The sequence below is a fragment of the Hyla sarda genome, unplaced genomic scaffold, assembly GCF_029499605.1.
Source record: "Hyla sarda isolate aHylSar1 unplaced genomic scaffold, aHylSar1.hap1 scaffold_463, whole genome shotgun sequence".
Taxonomy (NCBI): Eukaryota; Metazoa; Chordata; class Amphibia; order Anura; family Hylidae; genus Hyla; species Hyla sarda.
In genome coordinates this window covers 206340-225000 of record NW_026610476.1, presented here as the reverse complement: position 1 = coordinate 225000, position 18661 = coordinate 206340, and the positions used below count along the sequence as shown (strand labels likewise).

The 18661-nt window shown below is 46.6% G+C and overlaps 1 pseudogene; it reads left to right on the top strand.

The window, feature by feature from the left end:
- Window positions 1-3213: 3213 nt before the first annotated feature.
- On the top strand, window positions 3214-3316 carry LOC130335935 (U2 spliceosomal RNA; annotated as a pseudogene).
- The last annotated feature ends 15345 nt before the right edge of the window (window positions 3317-18661 follow it).

Here is an 18661-nt window from a genome sequence, read left to right as displayed (position 1 = left end):
GTCAAATAAGTTGGATTTAACCAAGACAAGTGAGTCCAATAGGATGCAGGTATGTCCTCTATCCTTACAGCTTCCCGTGGCTGTTGGTTTTATACCGTTTGGGGACAGCCAAGGAGGCGTCAGCAGGCAACACAGGTAAGTGTGTGCTTGTATGTGTGTGTGTGTGTGTGTGTGTGTGTGTGTGTGTGTGTTTCCTATGCAGATCCTAAACCCAGTATCAAATGCAAGTAGGAGGAGTAAGAAGGGTTCCTGCCAAAGCCAGGTTATGGATTGCATTTAAAAATGGTCCATCAGAGTGAAATGGACTCCCATCTTCCTGCTTAGCAATAATGATATGGGTTTAGGGTCTGCTGTGTGTACTGGTGGGTGACTGCCACCCAGCCAGAGTGTGTATGGGAGGCTGCCAGCCAGCCTCCCTTCCTACAAGTAATGATGGTGCATGTGAAGGGGACAGCGTTGGTTCCTCCCCTTTCACAGTTATCACTTCTCATCCTTCCTTTTGGCTGGTATCAAATGTGGTGTCTGTTTATATCAGTTTAATATATGATATGTCCCCTATCTGGTAGCATATATTAAGTGCACCACCAGGTTTCAGTGTTGGAAAGAAAGATTACCTGTTTATTTGCTGCTGCTGCTGCAACAGCAGCTGCTTGCTGGCTAGTCCAGTGGGCCCCTACTGCAGGCAAAAGACAATAGGTGGTGCCTAGATGGATAGGTGGATAGGACATCAGCTATGAGGTATTTGTTTGTACAAACTGTTGCTCACAACTAATGTTGTAATATAGTGTCTCCATCTGCTGGTGGTATTGAATAAGCAATAGTGCAATGATAGGGTCTGAAAAAGAAGAAAAATAAGAAGCAGCAGCATAGGAAAAAAAGGAGGAAAGAAGGAAAACATGGAGAGAAGAAAAAAAAGAAGGTAAAAATGAGGTGAAAACATGTTTAAAAAAAAGTATTTCCATCTCTCTCTCTCTATATATATATGTATATACATATATATATATATATATATATATATTTAAAAGAAAAAAATTATATATATGTATATATATATATATACATATAGAGAGAGAGAGAGAGAGAGATAAATATATATAGAGATAGATGGGTGGATAGATAGATAGATAGATACACATACATACATACATACATACATACATACATACATACATACATATGTGTGTATTGTTGGAGTTGCAAACATGGGTGCACTTGACAAACTCAGTGCGGCTATTCCCCATTCAAAGATTGTTGCATCCAGGACCCTTAGCACTGTGATATGCTACCCAATACCACTGGCATGGCCAGGTGTAAACAACATCTGACCTTTGTTGTGTATGTAACCATGGAGATTGTGATGTCGCCTAGGCCCACCAAAGAACAGCCTTGTCAGAAGCAGCACTGCCATGAGCAGAAGCAGCAGCACCATAGGTTGTCAAATAAGCTGGATTTAACCAAGACAAGTGAGTCCAATAGGATGCAGGTATGTCCTCTATCCTTACAGCTTCCTGTGGCTGTTGGTTTTATACCGTTTGGGGACAGCCAAGGAGGCGTCAGTAGGCAACACAGGTAAGTGTGTGCTTGTGTGTGTGTGTGTGTGTGTATTTCCTATGCAGATCCTAAACCCAGTATCAAATGCAAGTAGGAGGAGTAAGAAGGGTTCCTGCCAAAGCCAGGTTATGGATTGCATTTAAAAATGGTCCATCAGAGTGAAATGGACTCCCATCTTCCTGCTTAGCAATAATGATATGGGTTTAGGGTCTGCTGTGTGTACTGGTGGGTGACTGCCAGCCAGCCTCCCTTCCTACAAGTAGTGATGGTGCATGTGAAGGGGACAGCGTTGGTTCCTCCCCTTTCACAGTTATCACTTCTCATCCTTCCTTTTGGCTGGTATCAAATGTGGTGTCTGTTTATATCAGTTTAATATCTGATATGTCCCCTATCTGATAGCATATATTAAATGCGCCACCAGGGTTCAGTGTTGGATAGAAAGATTACCTGTTTATTTGCTGCTGCTGCTGCTGCAGCTGCTTGCTGGCTAGTCCAGTGGGCACCTACTGCAGGCAAAAGACAATAGGTGGTGCCTATGTGCCTAGGTGGATAGGACATCAGCTATGAGACATTTGTTTGTACAAACTGCTGCTCACAACTAATGTTGTAATATAGTGTCTCCATCTGCTGGTGGTATTGAATGAGCAATAGTGCAATGATAGGGTCTGAAAAAGAAGAAAAATAAGAAGCAGCAGCATAGGAAAAAAGGAGGAAAGAAGGTAAAAATTAGGTGAAAACATGTTTAAAAAAGTATTTCCATCTCTCTCTCTCTATATGTATATACATATATATATATATATATTTAAAAGAAAGAAAAAAATAATATATATATATATATATATATATATATACATATAGAGAGAGAGAGAGATAAATATATATAGAGATAGATGGGTGGATAGATAGATAGATAGACAGACATACATACATACATATGTGTGTATTGTTGGAGTTGCAAACATGGGTGCACTTGACAAACTCAGTGCGGCTATTCCCCATTGAAAGATTGTTGCATCCAGGACCCTTAGCACTGTGATATGCTACTCAATACCACTGGCATGGCCAGGTGTAAACAACATCTGACCTTTGTTGTGTATGTAACCATGGAGATTGTGATGTCGCCTAGGCCCACCAAAGAACAGCCTTGTCAGAAGCAGCACTGCCATGAGCAGAAGCAGCAGCACCATAGGTTGTCAAATAAGCTGGATTTAACCAAGACAAGTGAGTCCAATAGGATGCAGGTATGTCCTCTATCCTTACAGCTTCCCGTGGCTGTTGGTTTTATACCGTTTGGGGACAGCCAAGGAGGCGTCAGCAGGCAACACAGGTAAGTGTGTGCTTGTGTGTGTGTGTGTGTGTGTGTGTGTGTTTCCTATGCAGATCCTAAACCCAGTATCAAATGCAAGTAGGAGGAGTAAGAAGGGTTCCTGCCAAAGCCAGGTTATGGATTGCATTTAAAAATGGTCCATCAGAGTGAAATGGACTCCCATCTTTCTGCTTAGCAATAATGATATGGGTTTAGGGTCTGCTGTGTGTACTGGTGGGTGACTGCCACCCAGCCAGAGTGTGTATGGGAGGCTGCCAGCCAGCCTCCCTTCCTACAAGTAGTGATGGTGCATGTGAAGGGGACAGCGTTGGTTCCTCCCCTTTCACAGTTATCACTTCTCATCTTTCCTTTTGGTTGGTATCAAATGTAGTGTCTGTTTATATCAGTTTAATATCTGATATGTCCCCTATCTGGTAGCATATATTAAGTGCACCACCAGGTTTCAGTGTTGGAAAGAAAGATTACCTGTTTATTTACTACTGCTGCAGCTGCTTTCTGGCTAGTCCAGTGGGCCCCTACTGCAGGCAAAAGACAATAGGTGGTGCCGCTTGTGTCTGGCCCCTGTTGGAGCGACCAGGCACAGGACTGCTGCTGCTGCTGCTGAATGTCCTCTTTAATTGAATAAGCTCAGCAACCAGCACACCTGTGCAGGTTGGACATGACATGATAGGTAGAAGTCTTTCAGGTAGTGGGTGTTGAATCTTGTATGATGAGGTTTCTAGGAGGGGGTGTGTTATGCAGATTAGGGTGGATGGAGAGAGATCTGAGAAAGCCGTATGCTTTGGTGAGTCCTGGTTGGTATGGGTTTGTTGAGGTGTTCATGAGAAAGTTTGGTTTGATAGGTGTGAGACAGGATGTGTTAAAGGAGAAGAAGAGTATGGTGAAGTGTATTAGGGTGAAGGATGTTCAGTGTAATATTAATATGGTGAGAGAATAGAATGTGAGTAAAGTGTGGAAGAGTTTGGAGACAGATGGTATGACTAATAGACAGAGAGAGATTGTATGGCAGAGTTTGCATGGTGCATTGCCAGTGAGAGAGGTACAGAAGAGTCGGGGGATTGGAAGAAGTGAGAGATGTCCGAGAGAGGGTTGTGGAGGGAATGAGATTATTATGCATTTGTTTTGGAATTGTGATAGAGCGCAAGAAGTGTGGAAGGGAATTGGTCCGTTGGCTAAAGAATTTATGGGGGTAAGAAAGTGGTCTTTTGAAGTGATTATGTTTGGTCTGGGGGTGGTAGGTGGGAGGAAGGAGAGAATGTTATATGTGTTGTTAGCAATAATTAAGGAGGTATTGTGGGATGTTAGGAATTTGTATATACCGTATTTATCGTCGTATAACACGCACTTTTTAGGCTAAAATTTTTAGCCTAAAGTCTATGTGCGTGTTATACGCCGATACCACCCCAGGAAAGGCAGGGGGAGAGAGGCCGTCGCTGCCCGCTTCTCTCCCCCTGCCTTCCCTGGGGTCTAGAGCCCTGCTGCCGGCCCTTCTCACCCCCTGGCTATCAGCGCCGCTGCCCGTTCTGTCCCCCTGACTATCGGTACCGGCGAGAGAAGGGGCAGCGGCACCCATTGCCGGCGCCGCTGCCCCGTTGCCTCCCCCCATCCCCGGTGGCATAATTACCTGGGTCGGGTCCGCGCTGCTGCAGGCCTCCGGCGTGCGTCCCCTTCGTCGTTGCTATGCGCTGCACGGTGCGGCGCATGACGTCAGTGCGCCGCGCCATTCATAGCAACGACGCAGGGGCTGCACGCCGGAGGCCTGCAGCAGCGCGGACCCGACCCAGGTAATTATGCCACCGGGGATGGGGGGAGGCAATGGGGCAGTGGCGCCGGCAATGGGTGCCGCTGCCCCTTCTCTCCCCCTGGCTGTCGGCGCCGCTTCTCTCCCCCTGGCTATCGGCGCCGGCAATGGGGCGCCGGTACCGATAGTCAGGGGGACAGAACGGGCAGCGGCGCCGATAGCCAGGGGGAGAGAAGGGCCGGCAGCAGGGCTCTAGACCCCAGGAAAGGCAGGGGGAGAGAAGCGGGCAGCGACGGCCTCTCTCGCCCTGCATTTCCTGGGGGTGTATCGGGGTATACACGCGCACACACGCACCCTCATTTTACCATGGATATTTGGGTAAACAACTTTTTTTACCCAAATATCCTTGGTAAAATGAGGGTGCGTGTTATAGGCCGGTGCGTGGTATACCCCGATAAATACGGTATTTAAGAAGAAGGATGTGTCGGTTGAAGAGTGTATGAGAATGATATTAGATAGATTGCATACTGTATATTTGTGGGATAAGAAGAGATTTGGAGAGGATGATGCGGAGGGGACTTGGAAGTTTTTAAAATGGAGACACGTTGTGAGGGTATGAGGGTGGTGTGTTGTTATGCTATGTACTTTGTTTTGGGGTGTATTTTGTTATATGTTGATAAAGTAACCTAATGATGAGTTTGGTGAATTGTGACTAAGTTCAGTAAATCTGAGAGGCAAACGTGAAGTAAACCTGAACGATTAAGTTTTAATTCAAACCTGAAGGTTTAAAAAAAAAATAAAAATAAAAAAGTCTGTTTTTATCAGTTTAACCCCTTCAGGACGGAGCCCATTTTGGCCTTAAGGACCGGAGCGTTTTTTGCACATCTGACCACTGTCACTTTAAACATTAATAACTCTGGAATGCTTTTAGTTATCATTCTGATTCCGAGATTGTTTTTTCGTGACATATTATACTTTAACATAGTGGTAAATTTTTGTCGATACTTGCATCCTTTCTTGGTGAAAAATCCGTAAATTTGATGAAAAATTAGAAAATTTTGCATTTTTCTAACTTTGAAGCTCTCTGCTTGTAAGGAAAATGGATATTACGAATACATTTTTTTTTGGTTCACATATACAATATGTCTACTTTATGTTTGCATCATAAAATTTACGTGTTTTTACTTTTGGAAGACACCAGAGGGCTTCAACGGTCAGCAGCAATTTTCCGATTTTTCACAAAATTTTCAAACTCAGTATTTTTCAGGGACCAGTTCACGTTTGAAGTGGATTTGAAGGGTCTTCATATTAGAAATACCCCATAAATTACCCCATTATAAAAACTACACCCCCCAAAGTATTCAAAATGACATTCAGTCAGCGTTTTAACCCTTTAGGTGTTTCACACGAATAGCAGCAAAGTGAAGGAGAAAATTCACAATCTTCATTTTTTACACTCACATGTTCTTGTAGACCCAATTTTAGAATTTTTACAAGGGGTAAAAGGACAAAATTTTTACTTGTATTTGTAGCCCAATTTCTCTCGAGTAAGGACATACCTCATATGTCTATGTAAAGTGTTCAGCGGGCGCAGTAGAAGGCTCAGAAGGGAAGGAGCGACAAGGGGATTTTGGAGAGTACGTTTTTCTGAAATGGTTTTTGGGGGGCATGTTACCTTTAGAAAGCCCTTATGGTGCCAGAACAGCAAAAAAAAAAACCACATGGCATACCATTTTGGAAACTAGACCCCTCGGGGAATGTAACATGGGATAAAGTGAACCTTAATACCCCACAGGTGTTTCACGACTTTTGCAAATGTAAAAAAAAAAAAAAAATTTTTTACCTAAAATGCTTGTTTTCCCGAAAAAATTTTATTTTTAAAAAGGGTAATAGCAGAAAACACCCCTAAAAATTTGAAGCCCAATTTCTCCCGATTCAGAAAACACCCCATATGGGGGTGAAAAGTGCTCTGCTGGCGCACTACAGGTCTCGGAAGAGAAGGAGTCACATTTGGCTTTTTGAACGCAAATTTTTCTCTGGGGGCATGCCGCATTTAGGAAGCCCCTATGGTGCCAGGACAGCAAAAAACCCCCCACATGGCATACCATTTTGGAAACTAGACCCCTCGGGGAACGTAACAAGGGGTTAAGTGAACCTTTATACCCCACAGGTGTTTCACGACTTTTGCATATGTAAAAAAAAAAATTTTTTTTTTACCTAAAATGCTTGTTTTCCCAAAAATTTTACATTTTTAAAAAGGGTAAAAGCAGAAAATACCCCCCAAAATTTGTAACCCAATTTCTCCCAAGTACGGCGATACCCCATATGTGACCCTTAACTGTTGCCTTGAAATACGACAGGGCTCCAAAGTGAGAGCGCCATGCGCATTTGAGGCCTAAATTAGGGATTGCTTAGGGGTGAACATAGGGGTATTCTACGCCAGTGATTCCCAAACAGGGTGCCTCCAGCTGTTGCAAAACTCCCAGCATGCCTGGACAGTCAACGGCTGTCCGACAATACTGGGAGTTGTTTTGCAACAGCTGGAGGCTCCGTTCTGGAAACAGTGGCGTACCAGACGTTTTTCATTTTTATTGGGGAGGGGGGGGGGGGGGCTGTGTAGGGGTATGTGTATACGTAGTGTTTTTTACTTTTTATTTTATTTTTTGTGGTAGTGTAGTGTAGTGTTTTTAGGGTACAGTCACACGGGCGGGGGTTCACAGTAGTTTCTCGCTGGCAATTTGAGCTGCAGCAGAAAGTTTGCGGCAGCTCAAATTTGCAGCCAGATACTTACTGTAATCCTCCGCCCATGTGAGTGTACCCTGTACGTTCACATTGGGGGGGACATCCAGCTGTTGCATAACTACAACTCCCAGCATGCCCGTTGGCTGTCGGTGACTGCTGAGAGTTGCAGTTTTGCAACAACTGTAGGCACACTGGTTATGTATCACTGAGTTTGTGACCTAACTCAGTGTTTCACAACCAGTGTGCCTCCAGCTGTTGCAAAACTACAACTCCCAGCATGTACGGTGCATGGTGTACGGTGACTGCTGAGAGTTGTAGTTTGCAACAGCTGGAGGCACACCGGTCGTGAAACACTGAGTTAGGTAAAAAAAAACTCTGAGTTTCACAACCAGTGTGCCTTCAGCTGTTGCAAAACTACAACTCTCAGCAGTCACCGACAGCCAACGGGCATGCTGGGAGTTGTAGTTATGCAACCAGCAGATGCACCACTACAACTCCCAACATGCACTTTAGCTGTTTGTGCAACCTGGGAGTTGTAGTTATACAACAGCTGAAGGTACACTTTTCCATAGAAAGAATGTGCCTCCAGCTGTTGCAAAACCATAAGTCCCAGCATGCCCATAAGGGAATGCTGGGAGTTGTGGTGGTCTGCCTCCTGCTGTTGCATAACTACAGCTCCCAGCATGCCCTTTTTGCATGCTGGGAGCTGTTGCTAAGCAACAGCAGGAGGCTGTCACTCACCTCCAACGATCCAGACGCTGCAGGTCAGTCCCGCCGCCGCAGCTGCTCCTGGGGCCCCGATCCCAACAGGGGCGCCGGGGATCGGGGTCCCCAGCACCCGGGGTGCACGTCCCGCACCCGCTCACGTCCTCCGGAAGAGGGGCGGAGTGGGTGCGGGAGTGACACCCGCAGCAGGCGCCCTGATTGGTCGGCCGGTAATCCGGCCGACGAATCAGGGCGATCGTGAGGTGGCACCAGTGCCACATCACCCCTGCAGGCTCTGGCTGTTCGGGGCCGTCAGAGACGGCCCCGAACAGCCAGATATTCCGGGTCATCGGGTCACTGGAGACCCGATTGACCCGGAATTGCCGCAGATCGCTGGACTGAATTGTCCAGCGATCTGCGGCGATCGCCGACATGGGGGGGCATAATGACCCCCCTGGGCGATATGCCGGGATGTCTGCTGAACGATTTCAGCAGGCATCCGGCTCCGGTCCCCAACCGGCTAGCGGTGGGGGCCGGAATTCCCACGGGCGTATGGATACGCCCTCGGTCCTTAAGGACTCGGGATGCAGGGCGTATCCATACGCCCTATGTCCTGAAGAGGTTAATATCTGATCTGTCACCTATCTGATACCATAGATTAAGTGCACCACCAGGTTTCAGTGTTGGAAAGAAAGATTACCTGTTTATTTGCTGCTTCAGCTGCTTGCTGGCTAGTCCAGTGGGTCCTTACTGCAGGCAAAAGACAATAGGTGGTGCCGCTTGTGTCTGGCCCCTGTTGGAGCGACCAGGCACAGGACTGCTGCTGCTGCTGCTGAATGTCCTCTTTAATGGAATAAGCTCAGCAACCAGCACACCTGTGCAGGTTGGACATGACATGATAGGTAGCTGTCTTTCAGGTAGTGGGTGCTGAATCTTGTTAATTGACATGGGGGTGTCATTGCTGTTGATTGACCATGCATTGGTACTGTGGTATTGGAATAATAAAAACAAATGTTGCCAGCCAGCCATCCATTGCAATAATGGATAGGACATCAGCTATGAGGCATTTGTTTGTACAAACTGCTGCTCACAACTAATGTTGTAATATAGTGTCTCCATCTGCTGGTGGTATTGAATAAGCAATAGTGCAATGATAGGGTCTGAAAAAGAAGAAAAATAAGAATCAGCAGCATAGGAAAAAAGGAGGAAAGAAGGAAAACATGGAGAGAAGAAAAAAAAGAAGGTAAAAAAAGGTGAAAACATGTTTAAAAACGTGTTTCCATCTCTCTCTCTCTCTCTCTCTCTCTCTCTCTCTCTCTCTCTATATATATATATATATATATATCAATATATATCTATCTATCTATATATATATATATATATATATATATATATATATATATAAAATTTAGATGAAGGGGAGCACCTTGCTCAAGGATTCCAGATCCGTGTGGGTGCACAGCTTCAGGAACAGACCAATTCCCAAGTAATATCAAAAGCAAAGTAGAAGCGGCACTCCAAAATATAAATAAAGCGTGGATTTATTCACACATCTGTGCAGAAAGCGACGTTTCGGCTCGACAATAGAGCCTTTCTCAAGCATGCTTGAGCAAGGCTCTATTGTCGAGCCGAAACGTCGCTTTCCTCACAGATGTGTGAATAAATCCACGCTTTATTGATATTTTGGAGTGCCGCTTCTACTTTGCTTTTGATATATATATATATATATGCAGATAGGGTCAGGCTGCTCACCACTCTCGCGTTTGCTGCACTGTCTCGTGCTGCGGACACCGGTACCGCTCCCGGCTTAGTAGAACTCTCACAGAAAAGAAAACGTCCGGCACTCGAGAAGATGCAGGTAAAACTTGTCAATGGCTTTATTCACACACTTAGGCAGGACACAATCTGACGCGTTTCGCACCCTCAGGTGCTTAATCGTAGATAGACATACACTCGATAATGCAGGTTAAAATACACATGAGTTTGGTCACATGACCACATGGATCTTAATTAAAAACAGTTGGTTACAAAACATGGCATTGGGAGTCATGATCACATTTAATCGTTCAGAGAGAGTTCACACCAGGATGCAATCAATGCGGCTTTCACAGATTAAGTAAAATTTCAAACTTGAATGGTCCAAAGACTAATCTACCAATACTACCGATATTTATATTGATTTAGGGGTGCATATTTAACCGCAATAAGCAATTTAAACTATATCTACACATCAAAAAATCCGAGATATTTCTATATATAAATCGATAACCGCATGGTGTGTATCACACCATGTGAACAACCCCCTATAATTTGCGACAATTCAAAATTAATTGTATGTACCGATATTCATATTGGTTTAGAGGTACATATTTACCGAAATAAGCACTTTGAACTATATCTAAACATCAAAATCCAAGATATTTATATATATAAATCGATAACCGCATGATATGCATCACATCGTGTGAACATCCCCCTATAATTTACAACAATTCAAAATTTATTATATGTGCACAGGAAACGAAGAATGAATATTAAGCCGGGGACTAGACTTACGTGATTAAAGATAAATTGTGTACATCCACTATATTTACTTATTCAATTTATGCACACGTTAACATTAAATCCAATCTTTTATTTAATCCTTGCGGGAATCTTGTTCCCAAGAGGAACATCCAATGTGCCTCTCTATTGTATAATTTCTTTCTAAGATCGCCTCCCCTAGGTCCTAAGGTGACTTTTTCTACTCCCAATACTCGTAAATGGGTAGTGTCCCCTGAATGGGACTCTCTAAAGTGACGTGATAGCATGGACATGTTTGCCAAACTACTTTTAGCATCCGTAATATGTTTCCTAAACCTCACTTTTAATGAATTCCCCGAGCATCCTACATATTGCAAATTACACGCAATGCATGTGGCTACATATATGATGGATTTAGTATTACAATTGATGTATTGATGTATATTGTATGTCCTATTTGTTGTGCAAGACGTTACAGTATTTGTATTCACCATATGTGTACATGTGATGCATCTGGTATGACCACATTTGCGATTACCTATATTCCTCAACCAGTCCCGATCCTTTACACTTTCCTTTTGACTAATAAATAGACTGGGTGAGACCCTGGTTCCAATAGTGGGGCCTCTCCTGGACACAATAGAAATACCTTCTGATAATAAGTCTCTCAATATTGGGTCTGTTTCTAATACCGGGATATATCTATTTATTATTTTCTTAATCTGTCCAAATTGAGTACTGTATGAGGTCACGAAAAATGGTGGTCTATCTTTACTCGAATTTACATTTTCATTTGTATTTTTGGCTGATATGTCTCCAACCTTATGTGAGTCCCTTCTATTCTGATGCCTGCTGGAATAGGATACTAGTTCCTCACGTCCCCGTCCTTCTATTCTTATTTCTGCTTTTTTTAATATTTTTTCACTATAACCCCTTTGTTCCAATCTAGTATGAAGTTCCTCTGCTGCAATTTTAAATTGTATCTCACTAGAGCAGTTACGTTTTATTCTACATAATTCGCCATAGGGAATATTATCCAGGACATGTCGTGGATGGCAGGAGGAGGCTAGCAGAATGGAGTTAGAGGCTGTATCTTTTCTAAAGGGGCGAATTTCTATGCCATCACTCCCACTAATCAACGAAATGTCCAAAAAATTTATTGTATTTTTATCGAAATGTGAGGTAAACCCCAAATTTAGGTTGTTATTTCCAATATACTTGACAAATTCCGAAAATAGTGTCTCTGTACCCCTCCAAATTATCAATAAATCGTCTATGTAGCGACTGATCCAGTGTATATTATCATAATATGGGTTTTTGTCACTGAAAATAAAAAGTTGCTCCCAGTGAAACATGTAGATATTTGCAAAGGACGGGGAATATTTGGCACCCATTGATGCTCCCCTGGTCTGCAGGTAGAAACCACCATCGAACACGAAGTAATTGTGTTTGAGCAAAAACTCCGTGGCGATGGTGATGAATTCCCGCAGACCAGGGGAGTATGTGCTGAACTTTTCCATATGAATGGACTTTTTCTCGGATTTTTTGATGTGTAGATATAGTTTAAATTGCTTATTGCGGTTAAATATGCACCCCTAAATCAATATAAATATCGGTAGTATTGGTAGATTAGTCTTTGGACCATTCAAGTTTGAAATTTTACTTAATCTGTGAAAGCCGCATTGATTGCATCCTGGTGTGAACTCTCTCTGAACGATTAAATGTGATCATGACTCCCAATGCCATGTTTTGTAACCAACTGTTTTTAATTAAGATCCATGTGGTCATGTGACCAAACTCATGTGTATTTTAACCTGCATTATCGAGTGTATGTCTATCTACGATTAAGCACCTGAGGGTGCGAAACGCTTCAGATTGTGTCCTGCCTAAGCGTGTGAATAAAGCCATTGACAAGTTTTACCTGCATCTTCTCGAGTGCCGGACGTTTTCTTTTCTGTGAGATATATATATATATATATATATATATATATATATATAAAAGAAAAAAATATATATATCTAGAGAGAGAGAGAGAAAGATAAATATATATATAGAGATAGATAGATAGATACACATACATACACATAGGCGTGCACACGGGGTGTGCCGGGTGTGCCCAGGCACACCTTAATCCAGTGGCGTTGCGACCCGGGTGCGGCCCGCACCGGGTGACACCAAGACGCTCCGCAGCACCCCCCATCTGTGCCCGACCGTCCTTCACCAGCCCAGACCTCCGCCCCCCCCCCCCCCGTCAGGCGCACCGCACAGCGCTGCCTCCTGCTCCTGTTTGTGCCCCGCTCCGCTCTGGCTCACCTTCAGTTGGTTCGGTCATGTGACGGCACGTTACTGCCGTCACATGACCTTCAGGACGTCACGCTGTATTCAAGGACGCCGGCCCCAGAGCGTGACGTGACGGTACGCGGTTCGCAGGATTACCGCGCTGAGTGAGTGAATGTTATTTCAACCTACCTACTGGGTCTGGGGGGATAGGGTTAATCTGGGAGGTACTTCATTCCTACAGGGGGGGAGAGGGGTTAAACTGGGGGGTTCTACCATCCTACTGGGGGGAGGGGGTAATCAGGGGGTACTACCTTCTAACAGGGTGGGGGGATAGGGTTAATCTGGGGGGTACTGCATTCCTACAGGTGGGGAGGGGGTTAATCTGGTGCCCCGAGTAGGCAGGTAGTACCCCCAGATTAACCCCCTCCCCCAGTAGGATAGTAGTACCCCCAGATTAACCCCCCCCCAGTAAGAAGGTAGTACCCTCATATTAACCCCCTATTCCTGCCAGTAGGAAGGTAGCACCCCCAGATGCTGGTGGCCTCCATGTCTATTTTGCTTTTGTAGGGAACTGTACTGCACCTAATGTGGCGAATTATACTGCACCTAATGTGGGAACTATACTGTACCTAATGTGGGAACTATACTGCACCTAATGTGGGGGAACATACTGCACCTAATGTGGGAACTGTACTGCCAACCTAATGTGGGGGAACTATACTGCACCTAATGTGGGGAACTATACTGCACCTAATGTGGGGAACTATACTGCACCTAATGTGGGGGAACTATACTGCACCTAATGTGGGGGAACTATACTGCACCTAATGTGGGGGAACTATACTGCACCTAATGTGGGGAACTATACTGCACGTAATGTGGCAAATTATACCGCACCTAATGTGGGGGAACATACTGCACCTAATGTGGGAACTATACTGCACCTAATGTGGGGAACTATACTGCCAACCTAATGTGGGGGAACTATACTGCACCTAATGTGGGGAACTATACTGCACCTAATGTGGGGAACTATACTGCACCTAATGTGGGGGAACTATACTGCACCTAATGTGGGGGAACTATACTGCACCTAATGTAGGGGAACTATACTGCCAGCCTAATGTGGGGGAACTGTACTGCACCTAATGTGGGGGAACTGTACTGCACCTAATGTGGGGGAACTGTACTGCACCTAATGTGGGGGAACTGTACTGCACCTAATGTGGGGGAACTGTACTGCACCTAATGTGGGGGAACTATACTGCACCTAATGTGGGGGAACTGTACTGCACCTAATGTGGGGGGAACTATACTGCACCTAATGTGGGGAACTATACTGCCAACCTAATGTGGGGAAACTGTACTGCACCTAATGTGGGGGAAGTATACTGCACCTAATGTGGGGAACTATACTGCACCTAATGTGGGGGAACTATACTGCACCTAATGTGGGGGAACTATACTGCACCTAATGTGGGGAACTATACTGCCAACCTAATGTGGGGAACTATACTGCCAACCTAATGTGGTGGGACTTATACTGCACCTAGTCTGGCGAAACTTATACTGCACCTAATGTGGGGGAACTATACTGCACCTAATGTGGGGGAACTATAGTAACTGTGTGCGTATATATATATATATATATATATATATATACACGCGCGCAGCGTGAGTTTGTGCTTTAGGGTGCACACCCTAATGCAATAGGCTGCGCACGCCTATGTACATACACACATACATATGTGTGTATTGATGGAGTTGCAAACAACATGGGTGCACTTGACAAACTCAGCACAGCTATTCCCCATTGTAAGATTGTTGCATGCAGGACCCTTAGCACTGTGATATGCTACTCAATACCGTTGGCGTGGCCAGGTGTAAATAACATCTCACCTTTGTTGTGTAAGTAACCATGGAGATTGTGATGTCGCCTAGGCCCACCAAAGAACAGCCTTGTCAGAAGCAGAGCCAGACATGAGAGCAAGCAAGCGAGCCAGAAATGAGTGCAAGCTAGCGAGCCAGATATGAACGCGAGCAAGACATGAGAGCAAGCGAGCGAGCCAGATATGCGAGCGAGCGAGACATAAGTGAGCGAGCCAGACAAGTGTGCAAGAGAGCGAGTCAGATATGAGAACGAGCTAGCCAGATATGCGAGCGAGCAAGCCAGATAAGAGAGCGAGCCAGACAAAAGAGCAAGCGAGTAAGCCAGATATGAGAGAAAGCGAGCGAGCCAGATATGAGAACGAGCGAGCCAGTTATGATAGCATGCAAGCAAGCCAGATATGCGAGCGAGCCAGACAAGAGAGAAAGCGAGCCAGATATGATAGCAAGCGAGCAAGCCAGATATGAGAGCGAGCCAGATAAGAGAGCGAACCAGACAAGAGAGAAAGCAAGCGAGACAGATATGAGAGCGAGCGAGCCAGATATGAGAGCGAGCCAGACATGAAAGCAAGCCAGATATGAGAGCGAGCGAGCTAGACATGAGAGCAAGCGAGCGAGCCAGATATGAGAGCGAGCGAGCCAGATATGAGAGCGAGCGAGCCAGACATGAGAGCAAGCGAGCCAGATATGAGAGCGAGCGAGCCAGACATGAGCGCAAGCGAGCGAGCCAGATATGAGAGCAAGTGAGTGAGCCAGATATGCGAGCGAGCCAGACAAGAGAGCAAGCGAGCGAGCCAGATATGAGAGCAAGCGAGCGAGCCAGATGTGAGGGCGAGACAGATAAGAGAGCGAGCCAGACAAGAGAGCAAGCGAGTGAGCCAGATATGAGAGCAAGCGAGCGAGCCAGATGTGAGAGCGGGCGAGCCAGATATGCGAGCGAGCCAGATAAGAGAGCGTGCCAGACAAGAGAGCAAGCGAGCGAGCAAGCCAGATGTGAGAGAGAGCGAGGCAGATAAGAGAGCGAGCCAGACAAAAGAACAAGCGAGCCAGATATGAGAGCAAGCGAGCGAGCCAGATGTGAGAGCGAGACAGATAAGAGAGCGAGCCAGACAAGAGAGCAAGCGAGCGAGCCAGATATGAGGGCAAGCGAGCGATCCAGATATGAGAGCGAGCGAACCAGACATGAGAGCGAGCCAGATATGAAAGCAAGCGAGCGAGCCAGATATGCGAGCGAGCAAGCCAGATAAGAGAGTGAGCCAGATATAAGAGCAAGCGAGAGAGCCAGATGTGAGAGCAAGCGTGCCAGATATGCGAGCGAGCCATATAAGAGAGCGAGAGACAAGAGAGCAAGCGAGCGAGCCAGATATGAGAGCGAGCGAGCCAGATGTGAGAGCGAGACAGATAAGAGAGCGAGCCAGACAAGAGAGCAAGCGAGCGAGCCAGATATGAGAGCAAGCGAGCGAGACAGATGTGAGAGCGGGCGAGCCAGATATGCGAGCGAGCCAGATAAGAGAGCGAGCCAGACAAGAGAGCAAGCGAGCCAGCCAGATATGAGAGCAAGCGAGCAAGCCAGATGTGAGAGAGAGCGAGCCAGACAAGGAAGCAAGCGAGCGAGCCAGATATGAGAGCAAGCGAGCGATCCAGATATGAGAGGAGCGAGCCAGACATGAGAGCGAGCCAGATATGAAAGCAAGCGAGCGATCCAGATATGCGAGCGAGCAAGCCAGATAAGAGAGTGAGCCAGGTATAAGAGCAAGCGAGAGAGCCAGATGTGAGAGCAAGCGTGCCAGATATGCGAGCGAGCCATATAAGAGAGCGAGAGAGACAAGAGAGCAAGTGAGCGAGCCAGATGTGAGAGCGAGCGAGCCAGATGTGAAAGCGAGCGTGCCAGATATGCGAGCGAGCCATATAAGATAGCAAGCGAGCGAGCCAGATATGAGAGCGAGCGAACCAGACATGAGAGAGAGCCAGATATGAAAGCAAGCGAGCGAGCCAGATATGCGAGCGAGCAAGCCAGATAAGAGAGTGAGCCAGATATAAGAGCAAGCGAGAGAGCCAGATATGAGAGCAAGCGTGCCAGATATGCGAGCGAGCCATATAAGAGAGCAAGAGACAAGAGAGCAAGCGAGCGAGCCAGATATGAGAGCAAGCGAGCGAGCCAGATGTGAGAGCGAGACAGATAAGAGAGCGAGCCAGACGAGAGCAAGCGAGCGAGCCAGATATGAGAGCAAGCGAGCGAGACAGATGTGAGAGCGGGCGAGCCAGATATGCGAGCGAGCCAGATAAGAGAGCAAGCGAGCCAGCCAGATATGAGAGCAAGCCAGATGTGAGAGAGAGCGGGGCAGATAAGAGAGCGAGCCAGACAAGGAAGCAAGCGAGCGAGCCAGATATGAGAGCAAGCGAGCGATCCAGATATGAGAGTGAGCCAGATATAAGAGCAAGCGAGAGAGCCAGATGTGAGAGCAAGCGTGCCAGATATGCGAGCGAGCCATATAAGAGAGCGAGAGAGCAAGTGAGCGAGCCAGATCTGAGAGCGAGCGAGCCAGATATGCGAGCAAGCGAGCGAGCCAGATGTGAAAGCGAGCGTGCCAGATATGCGAGCGAGCCATATAAGAGAGCAAGCGAGCGAGCCAGATGTGAGAGCGAGCGAGCCAGACATGCGTGCAATTCAGATATGAGAGCGAGCCAGAAGAGAGAGCAAGCGCGCGAGCCAGATATGAGAGCGAGTCAGATAAGAGAGCGAACCAGATAAGAGAGCAAGCGAGCGAGACAGATATGAGAGCGAGCGAGCCAGACATGTGAGCAAGCGAGCGACCCAAATATGAGAGCGAGCGAGCCAGATATGCGAGCGAGGGAGCCAGATAAGAGAGCGAGCCAGACAAGAGAGCAAGCTAGCGAGCCAGATGTGAGAGCGAGCGAGCCAGATGTGAGTGAGCCATATAAGAGAGCGAGACAGACAAGAGAGCAAGCGAGCAAGCCAGATATGAGAGCAAGAGAGCAAACCAGACATGAGAGCGAGCCAGACAAGAGTGCAAGCGAGCGAGCCAGATATGAGAGCAAGCGAGTGAGCCAGACATGCAAGCGAGCAAGCTATATAAGAGAGCGAGCCAGACATGAGAGCAAGCGAGCGAGCCAGATATGAGAGCGAGCGAGCCAGACATGAGAGCAAGCGAGCGAGCCAGATATGAGAGCGAGCGAGCCAGATATGCGAGCGAGCCAGATAAGAGAGCGAGCCAGACAAGCGAGCGAGCCAGATGTGAGAGCGAGCCAGATATGCGAGCGAGCCATATAAGAGAGCGAGACAGTCAAGAGAGCAAGCGAGCGAGCCAGATATGAGAGCAAGCGATCGAGCCAGATGTGAGAGCGAGCAAGCCAGATATGCGAGCGAGCCAGATAAGAGAGCGAGCCAGACAAGAGAGCATGCGAGCGAGCCAGATATGAGAGCGAGTGAGCCAGACATGAGAGCAAGCGAGCGAGCCAGCTATGAGAGTGAGCGAACCAGACATGAGATCAAGCGAGCGAGCCAGATATGCGAGCGAGCGAGCCAGATAATAGAGCAAGCCAGACAAGAGAGCAAGCGAGCGAGCCAGATATGAGTGCAAGCGAGCGAGCCAGATGTGAGAGCGAGCGAGCCAGATATGCGAGCGAGCCATATAAGAAAGCAAGACAAACAAGAGAGCAAGCGAGCGAGCCAGATATGAGAGCAAGCCAGATATGATAGCGAGCCAGATAAGAGAGCGAGCCAGACAAGAGAGCAAGCGAGTGAGCCAGATATGAGAGCAAGCGAGCGAGCCAGATGTGAGAGTGAGTGAGCCAGATATGAGAGCAAGCAAGCCAAATATGAGAGTGAGCCAGATAAGAGAGCGAACCAGACAAGAGGGCAAGCGAGCGAGACAGATATGAGA